Source organism: Silene latifolia, chromosome 4 (assembly GCF_048544455.1).
Source record: "Silene latifolia isolate original U9 population chromosome 4, ASM4854445v1, whole genome shotgun sequence".
In the NCBI taxonomy this organism is placed as follows: domain Eukaryota; kingdom Viridiplantae; phylum Streptophyta; class Magnoliopsida; order Caryophyllales; family Caryophyllaceae; genus Silene; species Silene latifolia.
Window position 1 is genome coordinate 46,458,952 of NC_133529.1, and position 21,406 is coordinate 46,480,357.

A 21,406-nucleotide genomic window follows, 5' to 3' on the forward strand; every position below is an offset into this window, starting at 1 on the left:
GAAGATGCCGTCATGGCATTAACATAATGCTTTGGTGATTTTGAGGCTTCTTCAAGTTTAGCCATTGCTTTCTCAAACTTCAAGTTTATGGTATCAATATGAGAACTAAGTTAAGCACCCAATTGAGTAATAGAGTCCACTTCATGCTTTCCTCCTCTAGTAGCCTTGCGAGGTCTACTATATTGTGAATTATGGACCGCCATTTCCTCAATCTTGTTCCAAGTTTGATTATCGTCAACTTCGGTGAACATTCCATTTGATCCCATGTTGAGAATGTTTCTTGAGTCTTCATAAAGACCGTTCCAAAATTGTTTTACCAAGAACCACTCGCTAAGTCCATGATGAGGACATGAGCGACAAATTCCCTTGAATCGCTCCCAAGCTTCATACAAGGATTCTTCATCTCTTTGCTTAAAGCCCGTGATTTGAGCTCTTAGCATGTTAGTCTTTTCTGGTGGGTAGAACTTTTTGTAGAAAGCTAGAGCCAACTTCTTCCAAGAATCAATTCCGAGAGTAGCCTTATCAAGGCCTTTCAACCATTGCTTGGCGGTGCCAATTAGAAAAAAAGGAAATAAGACCAATCGAATTTGGTCTTGAGTTACACCGGTTTGAGAAATCGCATCACAATAGTCACAAAAAGTCTCCATGTGAGAGTGAGGGTCTTCACTAGGCATCCCCCCAAATTGGCTTCTTTCGACTAATTGGATAAATGCGGATTTGGCAATAAAATTTCCGGTTAAGTGTTGTGGTGTGGGAGTACCATTGGGTAGGTTCTCCTCGGTTGGTACGGAATGTGATGAAAATTTAGGCATTGTGGGTTGATTTTGTGTTGGATTTTGTGTTGGGTTCTCCTCACCTTCTCTTGCAAAAGGGTTGATGAATTCAATAGTGTTTGGTTGAATAACCTCACCAATACCTCTCAAAGCTCTTCTAGCAAGTCTTCTATTGTTTGTCAAAGTCCTTTCAATTTCGTGATCAAAGGGTAACAAGTTACCTTGTGACCTTCTAGACATGCAAAATATCAAACAACTCGAAAATAATTAGAATAAACCTTGAGGAGTTTTACTTCCCCAAGGCAAAGAAAGACACAACTAATAACAATTTAAGAAAATCTAAATCAAGTTAACACCGTCCTCGGCAACGGCACCATTTTTTGGTCGTGACCCCTTGAGAGGGTTTAGTTTTCGGTACTTGTCGTTAGGAGCACCTAGACCAAAACACAATTTATAACTCCACAAACAACTCTACAATTAGTAAAGAGGCAAGTAAAGGTCGGATCCCAAGGGAAGGGAATTGAGATGAGATTTTCAATTGCAACTAGCGGTGTCTAGGGGTGTCACAATTTGGGGTATGAATAGAAGATCACTAAACTAAATAACAATAAAAGTAAACAAGCAAGATGATTAAAAAGGGATGTAAACAATTGATAAAAGGCACTAGGGTGTCATGGGGTCATAGGGGATTCATGGGAATTGACCATACAAACATATTCTCAAATTATAAGCAAGCAATTATTGTTGTGATGGATCGAGTTGGTTTATATCTTACAATCCTAGGAAAGTTTGGGTCCCGGAGCCGAATCGATTAGAGTGTACAACACCTACAAGTCGACTTAGTCTTCCCTACTCAACTACATGCATGGTCTAATGAGACTCGAGTTGGTTTATGTCTTACAAGTCTCATTGAAAAGATAGGTGATGGGTAAAAAATGCAAGGATTCATAGGCTCGCATTTCATCAAACATAACATGTGCATGAGTTGAGATCACAACAAGCAAGCAAATAAACTATGAAAACATATTAATTTAAGCATGAATCATCCCCCATGTTGGTGTCCCCTAATTACCCATTAACCCTAGCTAAGGAAACTACTCACTCATTATCATGTTGAACATGCTAGCAAGGTTGTCAATCATACCAACAAAGTGAAACATGATGAATAAATGAAGATAATTAACAATAATTAAAAAAGGATTAAGAGAATTATACCTACTAATGATTCCAATAATAAAGCAAAGAATAATAGAAGTACTTGATGATTGATTGGAAGGTTGTCAATCTCCCAATAATAACCCAAATAATCTTCAATTACCCAAAATGAAAGATGAACAAAAGAGAGATTAAGGAAATGAGATTTGTATTAAGACTTGATTAAAAGTTGATTACAAGATTAAAGAGAGATTTGATTGATAATAACTACACTAAAGATTGCTAAGAAGAACATGCTTAGCTAATTAGACTAATGGGGTATTTATAATGGGGATTAGGTACATAGATTAGGGTTTACTAAGGGCTTAAATGACGATTAAGTCCTTGAGAAATCGCCGGTCTCGAGAGATACTCCGGTCTCCTTTTCGCCGGTCTTGGAAAAATATGCGCATTCTTCTTTAAACAAGTAGAAGACGGTTTAGCTGTCATAGAATCCGAGCGTCCAGGGCACGGGACGGGTGATTGTGGAGGATTTGGCCGAGCGGATTGTTGGGGAAGACGGGCGGATTGTGGTGGATTTGGCCGAGCGTCCAGTTGAGGAAGACGCTCGGATTGCCTATGGTGGACGGGCGGCTTGTGGACAATCCTCTCGGATTGTCTTACAGCTTCTTTCTTTCTTCTTTTCTTCCTTTCTCTTCACAAAATCCTTGAGGATTTCTTCGGGGATGCAAGGATCTTTTTTCATCATTGCCCATCTACTATAGTATGTACAAAGGCCTTCTAGTCTTGTCTTCTCTTTGATGCTTGGTCATTGAATTCAATCAATTTAGCTCTATTTTGCCATGAAAATGCAAGGTTTGCACTTCTTTCCTACCAAGGACACAAAACCTCAAAGAATATGCAAAACAAAGGACTAAAGACAATAAATGACCCAAATATGCACTAAAAAGCATGGGAACAAGGCTAATTCGGGGACTAAATATGCTCTAATTATGGTCACATCAACCACTCAATCGAAACATTTAATGAATTGGAATTAATTTGCTTTGCTAGGTTGTCATGACAAAACCACATATGTTCTCAATATATCCTTCCAAAATACCTATTTGGAAAGAGGTTTCGATCTCTAACAATGGAAAGAGATTTTAGTCTCCAACTTATTCATTCTTAAAATGAAGCGAAGCAATATCATTACTAAAATAAAATTTAACATGGAGTTCATATGTCCCTCTCAAAATACGCATTTCGGAAAGAGGCATAACTTGTCCATTTTTATGAAGTTTAGCAATGACTCAAGCATAGTTAACCATTAACTAAGCTATTATAGACATCGACATGTCTTTATATGCAAATCTTTAATCATAAGTCTCATTTATATTCAAGAATGCATTTCGTTTCATCAGGCTCTTAAGTAAACATTAACATTGAATCTTTAAGTTAAGTCTTTCCATTAGTCATATTCTTATAAGTACTTTCTTTTGGTCTCCTCACGTAGTTACCTTAAGAACATCTCCTTTTGGTTTCTTCACATGGATCCCATCTATACATCATTAGAAATGTACACAAAATTTTTTAATATAGATCTCATCTAGTTAAGGTGTATACATCATTACAAAATATTCAAATATAGATCTCATCTATACAAGGTATACAAATCATCTTTGTGTCTGAATATTACTCCCACTCTATCTTTAGAATAATTACACTAAATATTTTCAAAAGATAGCTTTTGAGACACAAAAGAAGTTTTAGTGAAGAAGGAGAGATATGGCATAGATAAATAGACTTATTAATAAAGATTTAATAGGTGTATGTAGGTTATTAAGTTTCCCTTAATTGAGTTCATCAACTCAATATCACTTTATAATTGATCATACACAAACTTCAAGTTTATGGACATATAATGAATCTATCATTATAATTGTCTATTGGATCAATTTCAAGTAGATATTCATATGTTTCTATGTCAAGCATATAAAGATGAATTTTAGAACAATTAAAATACGATAAACGTAGTGACTTGGGTTGAAAACCAAGTCACTATTAATCCAAAATTACAACCATTGTTCAAAGGAGTAAAACAAACTTCCACGTCAAACAAGGAAATTGAAATAGTTCTAGAAATTCAAAAACAACATGATAACGAAGCCAACAAATAAAGCCAAGCTTCATGGGTGGCTACTCCTAGCCCCTCACGATCTCTCAAGCTTGCTTCTCCTTGCCCTTGTTGTTGCTTGGAGGAGGCCCTAATTACAATTAAAAAGGGGATACATTATCACAACTTGTATCAGAATACTAAAGTTGAATTAGAAACATAAAAGAAGGGATAGTCATATACCTACTGGAGTGATCTTTCCAGACTTGATGTCACCAAGATATTTGGAACAATTCCTCTTCCAATGTCCAATGCCATTAGTATAATGGCACTTGTCAAGAGGACTCTTCTTGGTTTTGGAAGTGCTAGCTTCAAAAGTTATAGCCTTGGTTTTCATGGGAGCTTGCCTCTTGCCCTTTTTACTACTCTTCTTGAAGGTTCCCTTGCTCTTATTGCTTATATTGAGCACATCCTTAGAGGAGCTAGCATTTAGCCCCATGTCCCTTTCGGCTTGCACAAGTAACTTATGCAACTCTTCAAGGGACACATCCTTATCTTGCATGTTGAAATTCACCCGGAATTGCACATATGCTTTGACTTTGCTTAAGGAATGAAGAATTCTATCAACGATGAGTTCTTTGGGAATTTCAACCTTTTGAATCTTCAAAGTCTCGACATGCTCCAACAATTTGAGCACATGAGGACTAACCTTTTGGCCCTCTTTGAAGTCGAGATCAAAGAATGCCGAGGCCGCCTCATATTGGACGATCCTCGATGATTGTGAAAACATTGTCACAAGCTTAGAGTAGATTTCATAGGCGGTGCCCATTTTAAAGGCTCTCCTTTGGAGATCCGCCTCCATAGCAAAAATCAACACATTTTTGATTGCGGCGGACTCTTTGTGGTAAGCCTCATATGCTTCCCTAGTGGCGGCACTCGACCTAGCATTAGGTTCGGGTCGAGAGGCCTCAATGAGGCAACGAAGCTTGTCGTCACCTTGAGCGGCTAATTTGAGTTGGGCATCCCAATCGGAGAAATTTGACCCATTCTTTTCAGGTTTACATCGATCCATAAAGGATCGGAGCCATGAAACGTTAGTGAGAGTGTTTGCATTGGTGTTTGGTGCGGACATTGGTTATGAGAAATAAAAGCGGTCTACAAAACAAAAATAGAAGGAATAAAACATTTATCGTTATAATAATAAAACTTGTAAATTATTTAAACAAGTTTTATAGCATTTATCTAGTGACCTCTACCCAACTAAGATAAATGATCCCGAGATCCAAATTCATATTAACTTGGGCACGGTGTAGCCGATTCATCCCTTATCAATATAACTCGGTGGATTAACTCTTTAATCGATTCTACTTTTAGAACTCTCGGTCGATAAAATTACTCTAATATTTATCTTTAGCCCGGAACACATGCGACTACAGTCACGAATACTTCCGTTAAGATCAACCCAAATTTTGATGTAATAACATTTTACTACCCCACTTCGCCAACGTAACAAGGTTTGTATTACGGTAAAGCCGGCTCAACTCCCTTATGAAATTGGTACTTCATGGGTTCTACTATTTGGTAAGGCTATTTCTCAATTATTAATTTAGCGAGAGGTCATGTTAATTTATTATCTATCACGTTTTAAGTGAACTAAAGCGGTGAACTACGATAATTATAATTGACACGGTCGAAGACTCGATTAAATAAAATGCATGTTTAGTTATGGCGATTTAGCGATGCATGCAAACATATAAATAAAATGCAAAGCATATATATAAAGTCCTAGTATGGCCTTCCTAAAATAGTAAATCTAATAAACTATTACAAATTCGGAAACCAACTCCTTTGGTCCCTTGAACTTCGGTCTTGGCACGCATCTCGAGGTAACACCGTCTTCATGGAAACTCCGGGAAATTACAAAGTAATAAATAAAAATTACATAATTTCCTATTATACATTTGTAATAAAAATAAATCTATTAGATTACAAAACGGTGATACGAGATCACAATAATTACAACCGAATCGATATTCCCATGCATTTCGGGTAATACCAATTAAAACTAAGGCCATACTAAGTAAAATTACATAATTCAAAATTATATAAAGCAAAAATATGACAATCATAAATAAAATGCAGCATTAAAATATGTATGAAATTGCTCAGTTTTATGCTAAATCGCCTTTTAAGAGCCAATATCGTATATTTTATCGGTTTTTACGGATTTGCGTGATTATAAACTTGTTAAAATCACAAAATGTCTCATAAATTCATATTTATGTTCAAGTTAATTACCCTAAACATCTTAGGACTCAAAACTTAGTCTTCACTAATATTTTGACAATAATTCAACTTGATTTCTAAATATTGTTCATTATGGACTCAAAAATACAATATTATACCATAAACTCCAAATAAAATTATAAAAATTTCAAATAATTTCAAAATTTGAAATTTAAACTCATGAACATTCTGGAAAAATACCATGACACTCATAATATTCAAAACATAGGTTAATAATTTCGAAAATTCATCAAGGAAAAACATCGTTGCGGTTTATCGGTTTCATCAATTATGACAATTAAAATATGAGGAAATTAATTTTAACCAACTTTTCACTTTTAGATCTGAAATGTGGGATAAAATGCAACATATGATGTTTTTCTTTAGTCATGAAATATGTTTTAGCATTATATACTAAATAAAGTCACTATTTATTGAATGTTTACTCAAAAAATCAAAAGTCATGCAAAACGAGTCCAATACCTCTAAGATTTTTACACACACTGAGTAAAAATGCATGTGACAACATATTAAATTTTTATGACCAGATTCGAAATATAACTGATATTAACCTAATAAACCCTTTAAATTCGATTTAATTTTATAAAATCCATATTTCATGCAAAATAACTTAGTTTATCACAAGATTTAACGTGTGACCAGTAGAATATATATGTGAAAAAATATCCAAAAATCACTGAAGAATTCGAAGTTTAGCTAATTTTCGTCCAAAAATGACATTTTTTTCTCATAAAATCACATTTTAATGCCAATAATATATAAAATGAACAATAAAAATCCATAAATCGTCCCATATGACCTAAAATCTATTTAGGACCAGAAACTTTTAACATGCCAAATTATTTCATGATTTATCTTCATAAATCCTAAATAACAAGTTTTATTTGTTAACTAATTAACTCGGAAAAACAAACCCGATTTTGCATGCAACAACCATAATGCTCTGATACCACTTGTTGGGATTCATTAATCTCATATGTTTACATATTCATAGTATGAAGATTTAATTTAGTCATAAAATTAAAATGGACCTTATGCATGCAAAACTATTACAAAGTATAAGAAGAAAAATCAATTATTACATTGATTATTTCGGATAAATGGGCACTAGTAACTTCTCCTTCTTACTAGGTCTTGATCTTTCCAAAATCGAAGAATAAGATTCAAGTTTAGAATCTCTCCTAAGGAGTTATACCCAAGGAATACCCTTAAATATTTTAATTAATATAAGACTAGTTATTAATTAAAACAAGCTTAAACTTTGGCACAAAAATGGTGTTTTGCTCTCTTGTATTTCGGTCAAGAGACGAGAGGATTTATGAGTTTTCTTTCTCTAAAATATTTCACAAATGTAGAGAGTTATTATTTTCCAACACTAGAAAATATGTAGTAAGATAGGTTGAATAATAAGAGAAAAACCATTGGCCCCTTTTTGTGCAAAAAACCGGTTGGAGGGGGGAGTAAATAAGGCCAATGTATGCTCTTTGTTCTTCTCAAGATAAGACTAGGTGTGCATGGCTATGAGTAGGGTTGTTATCATTGGGTCTCCATTTTAAATAAATAACACAATATAAACTCTAATCCTCCCTCCATTTTTCGGTACACACATAAAATGGAAGGTCCATTTTATTTTGTCATTTGTCAACTTTGTCATGTGTCACATGTTACATGACATGTTACACTATAGTGTATTTTTAACATATTAAAAATCAACATATTAATAAAATATGTCACATACAAAATTTAACTAGTAATTCTTGATTACTTGTACCAAAATGGTTTATCGAATTATAAATTACAACGACTTGTATTTATAATAAATTATTCAACCTGTTTCAATTGTTTCGTAAACAATAATATAATCTAAGTAATAAAACAATTAGATTACTTAGACCGTATCCAATTTAATCGAATTACAATGAGACACGTTAATTTTACTCACAAATCATCCGTCAATTTTAAGCAATTTTAATTAACTCGTATCGGCATACGATTAATTAAATAATCAATTAAGAGTATTACCCTATAGGTATGACCTTAGGGTATCAACTGATCACCACCGTCGCACGACAGTAATGTCAAACTCTAGTCAGCCAATCATTACCGATATGTGTGGACCAGTTGACTGTAAACTATTACTTTCCCTCTTGTATTCTTAAATATGAGATTTAAACATGTGATCATCATGATCGACAATTGTGATCGCATCATTGTCGGGGACACATACTCCAAAAATATCTTCTGGATGTCTTCATCGGTGGGCTCATAGCCCATCCCGAAGGGGATGTTAGGGACCTTAGCCTGTTTCAAGGGAGGCAAGGTGCTCTTCAGCGGATTGAGAGGTAGGCCCGGGAAATAACCCTGGCGCATCAAAATGCGGTTGAATGTGAGGTTGGAGAACGGGTCACAATCAAAGGGTGCTGATTCATCGGTTAGGGAATTGACAGCTTGGAATCCCCATATTTCGTTGTCGTCCTCCTCATTGACCTGGGAGGCTATTCATTTCTTCATGGTAGCCTAGATCGAGGAAGCGGGAATTGTGATTGTCTTCGCGTCGAAAGGGACCCTGATTTTATGATGGAGGGTTGAGGTGACGGCCTTGTTGGCGTGAATCCAGGGGCGTCTCAGAAGCATGTTGAAATAGGCGTCGATGTCGACCACCTGAAAACTGGCTTGTCTTTCTAAGGGTCCAGTTGCAATGGTCAAGGTGATAAGCCCCGCAACCTTACGATGAGTGCCGTCATAGGCGCGTACTCCTTGATTGGTTGGGACCAAATCGGCTTATTTGATACCCAGTTTGTGAGCCGTCTTGAGGGGAATGACATTGACCACAGATCCGTCATCTACTAGAACCATAGGCACATTTTTCTTGAGGCATTGTACGGTGATGTATAGGGCCAGGTTATGGTTGGTTCCAAATGGAGGGATATCTTCGTCAGAGAAGACGACCGGGTTGCTCAGGTCTGGGACATCCCTTGTCATGTGTGCTATCACTTCTTCCGGAGAGGAGGTAGAGGGAACTATTAACTTTCCCAAGGTTTGTAGCAAAGCCTGCCGATGTTCGAAGGATGTAGCAATCAGTTGCCAAATTGAAATTTCGGCCTTTGCCTTTTGCAGTTGTTTAAGGATCGAGTTTTCAGAAACCTTGGGTTGAGTGTCCACGTCCGGGATAATTTGGTCATTCGTCATTGGAATGGTTGTTGTATTGTTCGGGTTTTGGTAGGGGCGTCTGGACTGGGTAAGATGACCGATTTCTTTTGCTTGTTTGCCCTTTCCCGGAACCATGTAGACATCTTCTGTGTCGTCTCTCCAGATACCGTTGATTTCTGGATCTCGAGGGTACATTGGAGGGGTATTCCTCGGTAGATAGTTTTTGTAGTGGAAGTTTTTATGGGGGTAATTTTTGTGGGGTTGATTATTATGGGGTTGATTGTTATGAGGTTGATTATTGTGAGTGCATGCCAGAATGGTCGCGGGAGCAATCCTTTTTGGTGAGGGTAGTTTTGTGTGCTTGGAGAACCCTCCCTTGGATGTGGTGTTGGTGGGTTGGAAATCAACCGGTGGTAGGCGTCCTCAAGTCGGGTAATCCTTTCTGAGAGACAGGCTATGGCTTCTTCAACCTGTTGAACCATGGTGAGCATGGTTGCGGCGGTGAATACGAATATTTTGTCCAGGGTATCTTTTTCCAAGGTGATCACCTCGTAATCAATTGGTAGGATGAGGTGTGAGAAGTCCAAGGTTGGCTCATCATCAGAGATGGCATGGATTCCCAAGGGGTTCGTTTTGTTATTTGGTTTGGTGGGTGGAGGTAAAGGTAGTTCTCCTTTCTCGATCATATCTTGGATGGCGTGCTTTAGTTTAAAGCAAACCTCTGTGTCATGACCTTTACCCTGGTGATACTGGCAGTAGGCGTTGGGATTCTAGAAACGGGTTTTCTTGGCCTCGAACGGGCCCGGAGTGGTCCCAATTGGCTGTAGTTTTCCTTGGTCCATGAGTCTTTTTAAGACACTGGCATAGGTTGTCCCCAAGTTTGTGAATACCCTTTGAGGACGTTCAGTTTTTTTCGTGGTTGGTTCGAGGAGGTTGACCTCATCGATTTTGTTTGTCTCACCATAGGGGCGTGATCCGATTGATGTATATCCCTGGTAGCCTCTACCGATGGTTTTGGCTAGGTCACCCTTGCGGAGGTTGTCTTCAATGCGGGTTCCGAGGATTTGTAGATCCTGGAACGTTTTGATGTTTTGATATCTCAGCAGGTTGGCATAAACTGGGCGGAGGTTGTTGACAAATTTCTCCACCAGAGTTGATTCACTCGGCTTACTGACCAATTGAGTGCTTACCCTCCTCCAACGGGTTAGGAATTCTGTGAACCCTTCCATATCATTTTGAGTCAGGACCTTAAGAGTGCGGGTGTTGGCTTGGATTTAGACGTTGTCGGCATACTGTTTCGAAAATTCGACGGCGACTTCATCCCAAGTAGTAAGGTTCGTGGGGTCGAGGGAATAGTACCATTGGCGGGGAATCGGTTCCAGGGATGATGGAAAGATCCAGGTGAAGAGTTCATTGATGGACATATAATCTTTGAAGGCTCGAATGTGGTTGAGTGGGTCCTCCACCCCCTTGAACTTGGGTACATCCGTCAAGGTAAAGTTGTCGGGCAGCTGATCCCCAACGGGTTCGAATCTTCGATTGTTCTCAAGGTGGATATTGTTACCACGGGCTAGGAGTTGTTCTTCCAAGAGCTTGAGCCTCTCCTCGGTTTCAGTCAAAGGCGGAGTGTTGCGTTCTCCGGTTTCCTTGTTTTCCTGGGTGTCGATACGGGTCTCGACACGGTCCAGGGTGACCTTAAGAGCGGTGAGCAGGCTGGCTAGCTGAGCAGTCGTGAGATCTCTGTTGTCATCGTTATTGTTGGACGAAGCTGAAGACGGGGCCACCTCGCGAGTAATCTCTTATTAGGTCCAATGGTCCTCTCACGCATCCCAAGGTCTAAGTACGGGTCCCACAATGACCGGGTATTACATTTTTGCTCTTAATAGCAATCTGTTTTACTCTGGTGTATATGGTAGGTTCTTTGTTCAAAATCCTTTTCGGGAGTCTCTGCAAGGTTATATTCAACTATACAAAGACATAATTGATTTTCCTACTTTTGCAGGTGAAGATGTTGTCTTCATTGCCAATGACTGGCATACTGCCTTAATTCCTTGTTATTTGAAGAGTATGTACAAGTCTCGCGGCATATATCAGAACGCTAATGTAAGTTTTCACTTCTGTTAGGTCTCTAAAACAGAAATCATAATCTACGAAACTGAGTCGGCGATGGCGAGAGAGAAGGGCGAGGTCTCATATAATTGGTAGATTCTTGTGTTTTAGTATTTTAGTGGGTTAATTGGTATATTTATAAGGTTTTAAGTTAGCTGGGTTGGATTTACATTATCGTCTTTTTTTTGTCTGTCACCTCTGAAATAAAAATCTTAAAAATTCATGTTGTAACACCTCGTATTTATTTGAGTATAACTAGACCGAATGCAGAACTCTTACTCGATCCCATCACAACAATAAGTGCTTGCATCTAATTGAGAACATGTTTGTATGATCAACTCCCATGAATCCCCTATGAACCCATGACACCCTAGTGCCTTTAATCATTTATTTACAAACCCCTTTAATTACTTTGCTTTGTTTTCATTAATTTACTTTCATTTTATTGATTAGTTTAGATTACACATCACCTCAACCCAAATTGTGACACCCCAAGACATAGCTATTTACAATTAAGAATCCTGTATCAATACCCGTCCCTTGGGATCCGACCTTACTTACCTCTTTACTAAGAGTAGTTTGTGAAGTTATAAATATTGTTTTGGTTGGTAGCTTTTGACGACGAGTTTTAACCGGACCATTCATCTACCCCATCTTGATCCTTTGCCATGTCTTCCTCACTTCGCATGCCCGCTTTTTCCTTCTTCTCCCCTGCTTCCTTTATGACTTGCCGAACCATAACCAACTCTTCTTCAGATGGCTTATCCCCCGTTTCCACCATTCTGAGTATCAACCTGGCCATTGTATGTTTAGGGGGGAACTTAATGAAATGGAAAGGACATTGTTCCTTTAACCTTTCTCGTAACGCATCCATTTTCTTCTCGCTTTCAATATAGCTCGGTTGACGACGCAATTCCCTTAATCCTTTATTTTCTGCTTCTTCTGACAACTTACGATCCCTCTGCACCCATGGACTCATAATATTTGTACCTTGGTTAACGACCATAATTTTGGAACAAAATTAAAACTATAGAATCACCCACCAATAATGCAGTGTTGATTCAAAACCACCAATAATGCAACGTTGATTCAATAAAAAATAACTGGACAGTCCGTGCATTGGCAAAATCAAGAATAATGAGAAATATTAGCCACGGCTTAAAAAATACCGTATGGTCAAACAATTAATTATTTTTTAATATATTGAGTCGTATGGTCATATCTTACATGTATTTTTTTTTAATATATTGAGTCGTATGGTCAAATAATTAATAAACGGTGCACGTTGAAGTTAGAACGTCACGATTGACAACGGTTGTAGGTGAATCGTTTTTAATGAACAAATTTACAAGGGTTGTAGTTGTAGGTGAACCGTTGTTAATGAACCAATTGACAACGGTTGTAGGTGAACCGTTGTTGATGAACCAATTGACAACGGTTGCAGGTGAACCGTTGTTGATGAGTATTATGTAGCAGCAATCTTGATCTTGATTACTGACTGATCTATGGAGTTCAAAAAATGGAAGCAAATCAAACAAGCATAACTCAACACTTTCATAATGATCATTTCATTTAATTTTAAACCAAATACATTACAACATTTATCAGAAATCAAAAGATGTATAATAAGCCGGAACAACCCCGGTTAAGAGTAAAAAGCGCTTCTCAACCTGCCACCAATTGCACCACTCTGTTATACCGCTAACTTCCGGGTCATTGGCGTCATATTTTGCAATAACAGATTGAATATATGCAAGGACATGAGTTGCATGTGGAGATAAGGTTGGACGAGTACAACTCAACATATCTCTGGCTGCAGCCAAGGTGCGAGTAATAGGCCGATGAGGGTATGAGGATGATGATGATGATGAGGCTTGGTTGACAAGCCGGACTGCTTCACGCCTCTTAATCCAATAATTCCGTTGATGTTCAAGAGATGCTTTGATCAATGGGTGTTGATCGGCGAGAACCTTCCCATCATCTGGAATCGTTTGTGTAAGCCATTCTTCGTTGTTGATAAAAATTAGGGTTCATTGCCATGTTGTTTCAAATTTGTGTAATGGGGATGAAATATTAAGATTTGATTAATGAATGTTAGTAAAGGATGCTTTAACATTTGTAGTCACATTTATAATTTTTTTCAAAACCGTTGGTAATTAATTTAATGTAAAAGTTGACTTATTAACAAATATTTAAACTTACGTAACTTGCAATAAATAATTAGAAAATAAAATACACTACCACATATATATTCAAGAAAAACACATACATAACAATAAATTAAAAGACGCGCGGTTTTAACAACATTAATTAGAATAATAAAAATAATAATTAATCAACATAATCATCTTGTAAATCCCCTGCGATTGAGATAAATATTGGGAATTCAATATGTGGATTATCAGGAGGCACTTGTTCCGCCTCCCATGAACGAGGCACAGTGTCAAAATAGTGCCGATATGTTCTTAATAGATTAATGTTGTGGATATGGCCCACCTGCGGGTCCGGTTCGATCTGCGGACGCGCAGCGGTCTTTTGAAAGCCACGCTCGGCGGCGTAAAAATGCTTTCGATCGGATCGTTTTAGATCGGTCGGTTTCGTCTCGGTAAGGGTCTCGAAACGATTAGAGATGTTCGGAGTCGCCACCAAGCATTTGTGGGATGCTTGGAACCCGTTCGAAATCCACTTTATACCTCCGTCAAATCGAAGCACAAAGCAGCGTTTGACATAGGTACTAAAGATAAGGAAATCGTCCCTCTTTAGCATCCTATCTCTAGAATGACTCTCGTACGCCCTGGATAAGGTCGTCCACTATCCAAAGTTTCTGAGTAAGAGGTGAAGGTACGTATTGCGAAGCCCTTTAATCAAACACCCAATCCCTTGTGAGCGGCCTCTCTCTTGATCGATCTTGGTTGGTTGAATGCAAAAGTTGATAAAACGGTTTAAATGCATGAATGCGCATCCAATAATTTAAACCTAACATGTGAGAGCTTTCTAAGTCGGTTGATTTAATCCATGTATCAAGTATAAGATGTCGAGTTGGATTAATGGTTGATTTGCATGCAAGACGGAAATTAAACATCCATTTACCGTATTAGGTTTATGGTGCATAATGTGATCCATTTGTCTTAATGAAGCATTTTGCAAATATGATTTTGAATTAGCAAATAGTCATCTGATCCGTCCTATATCCGGACTAACCGGAGTCGGGATCGTCCTAGACTGATGCTAGAAAGGGAACAGACCCTGCACCAAGCAGCCACATGAGGCGCGAGCCTGTTGGCAGTGCAAGGGGGTCTCCCTGGTTTTAGAAATAAAAACGAAGGGGCCTGTTTAGGCGCGGGTCAACTAACGGTTGTATGCTGTGTTCTGACCTTTTGAAAAACGTTTATAAAACGTATTGGAAAATGGGTATTTGACCCGATTTGGTTTGAAATAGTCGTTTAGACCGCATTTGTTGATTTGAGGAACGAGACTCGAATAATCATCATTATTTTGATGATATTCGGTGTCGAGTTCGACTTGGCAAGCTTGACATGAATAGTTTTGAAAATAATTATGAACTAATTATTTTAAGTTCATTTGAATGTAATTAGTCGATACTCATCATCGTACCCGGGTTAAAATCCGGCATGGTATGTAGAACCAAGGATGATTTTGTTTTGGTGACTAATATGCTTGTTTTGAAAATGTAAAGAAATGATGAAAGGCTTTAAAATACCTCCCAAAAATGAAATAAAAGGCTTTAAAATACCTTTTAAATGTTATTAACCAAATATTATCACCGAAACACGGATTTAACTGTCATGGTATGAAGAACCAAGGGTGAAAAATGTTTTATGGTTAAAACAAATGAAATAAAAAAGGTTTGAAAATATTTGAAATGGTAAAAACCGATTACAAATATGAAAATGAACTAAAGGGGAAAGACGAGAACAAGCACGGTTGAGTTCTGACCTGGGCACCCCATTGAGGCGCGAGCCTTTGTGCACAATAAGGGGCTTCTGCCTCAGGCCAAAACTCAGTTTTGTCTCGTTTATCCCATATTTTGGATCATGTTATGCATGTTTTAGCATGTTATAGTCATGAAACAAGTAAAGACATGATAAAAGAAGGATTTTTACACCCTCATACTTTCATGCTTGGTTATGGCGAGAAATCGACGTAAGTGTAACAACTCTTTTGGTCGGAAAAGACTCGGTTTAAAACCGTTTTGGTAAGTAAAAAGAGTGTTTTATTAAGATTAGTGACGCTGTAGTGGTCGAAGTGGTCGGTCAAGTGATTTAATGCACGATGACGGTACCAAACAATGTGTAAGGCATGTATTTACGATCGGTAGGTCGTAAATACGCGTCGGATTGTGACTTAAGAAGTCGAGTCGAGAATTTTAAGGGAGAAAAGAGGGGGCGGACACTCGCGTGAATTCTCAAATGGGGGCATTTGAGGGATATTTATAGGAAAATAAGTGGTTGTGTGAGTTTTGAGCGACGTGGTCACCTGGGCCGCTGAAAGAGGCGCGAGCCACGTCGCGGGTCTTCGAGTTGTCCTGTCACTTTCACACAAGTGCAATCATGATTTGTTCTATCCTAGGATTTGTAGTCACATGTTTGGTACTTGACCATTCATGAATCCGGGAAATCTTAGTATAGAAGGTTTGAAATGGTTTGTTTTTTGTGGTTGACTCGGTTTGACTCGTTGTTGGAGTCGGGATTTGAGTTTTTGAGTCGATTTTTGGTCCGGTGTCGGTTTTGACTCTAATTAGTGTCATTGCGACCCCGTCGTCATGCATTAAACACTCCAGGTACTTTTGAAAACTTTTGAAATGTTTTATTTTCGAAATTGTTTTAAGTTTTCCGACGTAAAGTTGTACACAAACTGTCGATCGAACGCCGCGATTCCAAAATATGTTGGAGTCCGATAATCATCGGGTGTTTGTTGGAGTCTTAGCAGAATCTTTGGGTATCTCTGAGCCCCACTTTGACCGAGGCTTGGACGGGCGAAAGTCGAAGTAGAGCCCAGTCAATCGAAGATTACAACCTGGAGACCCAAGCGACGTCGAGGCGGCTCGAAAGGATTCGGGCCCGGGACTGCCGTCGGGAAGGGCGACGCTAAGGCGACTCGAGGGTACGAGCCAAGGACCTGTCGTCGGGAACATTTTAGAGTCTATCGACTGTCCGTGCGGGTCGTTTAAAGTCCGTTAGACTACGTATAAAGGCTCGCCAGCCATAAGAAGGAGTCATACCTAAGGCATCTTCGGATACGTCCTTGCACGTTTGCGGATAAAGGCTCGCCAGCTGTGGTGCGTACCTGAGGAGGGCTCGCCAGCCGCGACGCGTTGTAAGGCTCGCCAGCTGTGGTGCGTACCTGAGGAGGGCTCGCCAGCCGCGATGCGTTGTAAGGCTCGCCAGCCATGGTGCGTACATGAGGAGGGCTCGCCAGCCGCGATGCGTAGTAAGGCTCGCCAGCCATGGCGCGTATCTTAGGAGGGCTTTGCCAGACGGGACGCGTTGTAAGGCTCGCCAGCCATGGCGCGTATATGAGGAGGGCTCTCCAGCCGCGACGCGTTGTAAGGCTCGCCAGCCATGGTGCGTACCTGAGGAGGGCTCGCCAGCCGCGATGTGTAGTAAGGCTCGCCAGCCATGGCGCGTATCTGAGGAGGGCTCGCCAGCCGCGATGCGTAGTAAGGCTCGCCAGCCATGGAGGGTCGGTTAATTGACCGTGAGAATAGCCGCGTCGAATGGGCTTGTTTTGAAAGTAGCGGACTCATGATGCCGCCGTGAAAATAGTGAATTTTGAATTTCACTATCAATGTTGTTGAAATGAGCGGGTCCCGCGAAGAAGCCCCCTGTTGACATTTGAAGGAATAGTGAATTTTGAACTTCCACTACTCGTTTGTTTGAATTTTTGAAGGAAATAACAAATTTTAAATTTCGCTATTACGACTGAGGTGACGGTTTATGTGCCGCCGTTGACATGTGAAGGAAATAGTGAATTTGGAATCTTCAGTATTATGTTTGAAGTGACGGTTTATGTGCCGCCGTTGACATGTGAAGGAAATAGTGAATTTGGAATCTTCACTATTATGTTTGAAGTGACGGTTTATGTGCCGCCATTGACATGTGAAGGAAATAGTGAATTTGGAATCTTCATATTACGTTTGAAGTGACGGTTTATGTGCCACCGTCTGAAATTTGAAGAAATAGTGAATTTTTGAATTTTTCACTATTATTCTTGCAATTGAAAATAGAAGAAATAGTGAATTTTGAATTTTCCACTATTATTTTGAAGGGAAAGTGGCGGTTTTGATCGCCGTTTGTTTGAAATTTGAAGAAATAATGAACTTTGAATTCACTATTATTTGTGAAATGACGGTTTTAATTGCCGTCGTTGAATTTTGAAGAATTTGCGTAGGAAATTGGGCCAAAGCCCAAATTTCGCTGAATAAAGCAAAGGGAAGCCTCATTGAGGCGCGAGCCCTTTGGCGATAGAAGGGGGCTCCCCTATTTTTCTGTAAAAGACACGAGGCTTGGCTGCTCGTCATTTATCATTCATTGCCTTCAACCTTTCGCAAAAATCCGCCATTGAAGGACCTTTGTTTTATTCCATTCGTGCTATCATCAACAATGTCATCTCAAGGTATGTATTCCCTCTTGAATCCATTTGAATTTGTTGGTTTTTTTAGCTGAATCGATTTGGGCGTTTTTGATTGAGCCCATTTCGAGTGAAATTGATGATTGCATTAGGTTAGAAACCCATTTAGGAGTATAGGGGTGCTTTTAGTTTGCATTTTGGTCCCCGTTCCCGCTCCTTATGTTCGAAAAACGTGAGTGAGGTGGAGAAACTGTTTCATCTCACAATGCCAAGTTTATTTGCTTGGGTAATGGGTCCCACTAGGTTGCATTGTAGTCGGGAAAGATCGTATTTGCCATTGTGGACCTTTGTTGGGTATTGTGGGCAAAATTGGAATTTTTGCCTTTTGTGACGGTCTTATGTCTGACAAAATAAGCGCTTGTTTGAGCTTAAATTGAGTCAGTTTGCCTTGAAATGGACCTTATTGGTAGTCTAGGTCGCCTTGAGGTGTGATAAAATCACGTTTGCCCTTTTTTTGCGGTCGTTTTGAATTTTTGACCGGTTTGTGCTCAACTTGGCGTACAAATTGCCTTTTTGAGCCGTAGGAAAATTCCCCATCGCATTGGGAATGCACTTTGGTTTGTTGGCGGACCTTGTGTGGGTCTTGGAGTGCCGTTTTTTGTTGTGGTTGTTTTGACTCGTCTTTTGCTTGAAAAGAAAGGCGAGTCGTTTTTTGTGCGTTTTTGTGAATTGTTTTTTTTTGTTGTGATTTTGGGAGGGGTTGCCCTTGCTTTGCTTTGCAGGTTGTTTTGTTTGTTCTGGGTTTGTCCGATTTACGCCATCATAATGCTGAAATTTCGGCTGACGTTCTTTGTTTAACCTTGATCGCAGGGGACCATTTGGGACCTATGGGGTCCGTTGTTGAGGCATTGGAGGAGGAGGATGATCCAGGAGGAGCAGAAGTTACCGGAGAGGCCGCTGGAGCCGAGGTGGTGGTAGAGGATGCTTCCGTGGAGGAGGGGAGGTGGCTGTTGCAGCCGGCTTGTCCTTTTCGTTGTGGCTCATAGACAGGGCAACTGATGATTGGAGGTCGACACCGGGGTGGCGCGTCACATCATGGTCCTTGGCCTCCTTGTCATCCAAAGTCTGCCAGACACTGTCTTCATTTTTGTCGTGGAGCAGGAACGAGGTATTACCGTCATGGTAACCACCTCTGCTTCCGTTGTTGCTCCTCTGTTTCTTGTGTTGCTCCATTTCTTTTCCGTTTGAGAGGATAGAGAGTGCTTAGTTCGGTAGGTGGCGGATAGCCCCCAGTTCGTTGTCTTAGGCCAGTGTCTGTAAGATAGATGGTTGTTTTAGGCCAGTGTCTGTATGATAGATGTCTGTACTGGATCCTGTTTGTACGGTCAGTTGTCCGTATTAAACGTGTGTCGATGTATTTTGAGTGAGGCGGTTTGTATATATGTGTTTTTGGATTGTGGTTCATTTTGTGATTTTTGGCTTTTTTGTGTTGTGTTTCGGACGAGCGCTGTCGGCTATCAATTCTCCTTTTGCTTCGCACTAGTTCCTGCATCGTTAGTGTAGAAAACAGGCAACAGGTAGCACATATGCATAAACGTAAACACGTAAAAGCATTTGATTGAAAACAAAATTAACCAAGATGACTTGAAGTTAATATTGAATTTTGAAAATTGAAATGAATTTTGAGAAATCCCGCGACAAGTCGTCACGTTTGGAATTCAAAAGGAAATAATTTGAAAATTGAGCAATTAACTCGTGTCTAGAATTAAATTGCGTTGAAAATGTTGAAATTGATTTGTGACTCGAAAAATTTCAAACTCAATTCGTCAGGGAAGAATTTTAGAAAAGATTTTTACAAGTGTATTTGATTTGATTTTTTGAGGTCAAGACTCGAATTTGTGAGTGCTTGAAATTTTGAGGAAAACTGATGTCGTGTTATCAATTTTCGATTTTATTTTTGCTGCAAAATTGCTAAAAAGCGAAAAAATTTCGGAATTTTGATTGACATGGAAACGATCCGTCGCGGATCGGGGCAACTAGCCCTTCCCCCCTTAAAAAAAGAAATAAATATCCGTATGTTTAAAGCTGCGTCACGGAAACCGTGTCGGATTTCGTAAAACGCGAAAACAAGAAAATGTGAGTGTGAGGAAACACAAAATGTCCTGGATCATCCCGAAGAGGCGCGAGCGTTCTGGCGGGAGGTTTGAGGTGTCAGGAGAAAACACAAGTTGAAAGAGACAAGTCAAAGCGGGAATCCTGGGGGAGGGTCTAAAGAGGCGCGAGCAGCCTGGCGATGGGAGCTAGCTCTCTTCTTTTTCTGAAAAATGCGCTGATCATTTTGTATAAATAGTGATGTTTGCACTTCATTGTTTCATCATCCGAAACACAAAAACATCTCTACAAAACTTCTTCTTCCTCTTCCACAAAGATATTTCATGGATGCCTTTGAGAATGCGTTGCGACAATGGTGCCGGGATTTGTCGCCTCCTGAAAAGTATCAACTCATTTGCATGGGAGTTGGTCAATTGTTGGTGCTCCGTCAAGTCAAGGTGCAATCCTCATTCCTCGAAGCATGTTCTCGGTTTTGGGATTCGAAACACCATGTTTTCGTTTTTCTGAAAGGTGAAATTTGTCCTCTTGCCGAAGAAGTTGGAGCCATTGGTGGGTGGCCGGGTTGTGTTCTGGTGCTTCCTCCGACTCGGTTGTGCTACATGGAGAAATTCCGTTCAATGTTGGGTATGTCGACAAGTCAAGTCAACTTCCTTCTTGCTCCACATGGTGTGGATATGTTGGCTCTTATCAACATCTTTTCAAACCGATTAGACGCCAATGTTTCGGAGGTGGCTAGGAGAAGGGCTCTTGCCTTTTGCCTTATCCATGTATACCTCTTTGTTGATGCTTTGAAGAAGGAGGGGCCGAAATGCTATGGTAGCATGACCCTTGTTCATGTGGTTGAGCAAATGGAGCATGTTAGAGATCCATCGTGGTTGGTGCTTGGAGAGATCATCCGAAGGCTCTTGTGGAGAAGCTCCCCCATTCGGATCCCCAAGGATCCTCCAAGTGTGGCTATTGGGGAGGCTAATGTATGTAGAGCCTCCGGTTGATTCTTCTTCTTATTCCTTCCGTCAACTTACCATGAGGAAGAAGTTGTACTCGGATAGTTTTGCTTCTACAGAGGCTTATTGGGTTGCGAGGTTGGCGGAGGAGGGTGGTCCTCACATCCGTT

General features: G+C 39.8%; 1 non-coding gene across 1 annotated transcript; it reads left to right on the top strand.

Moving 5' to 3' along the window:
- The first annotated feature begins 333 nt into the window (after nt 1-333).
- Nucleotides 334-440, top strand: LOC141654161 (small nucleolar RNA R71). The gene has a single exon (XR_012547727.1). It is a non-coding gene; the product is annotated as a small nucleolar RNA R71 (small nucleolar RNA).
- The last annotated feature ends 20,966 nt before the right edge of the window (nt 441-21,406 follow it).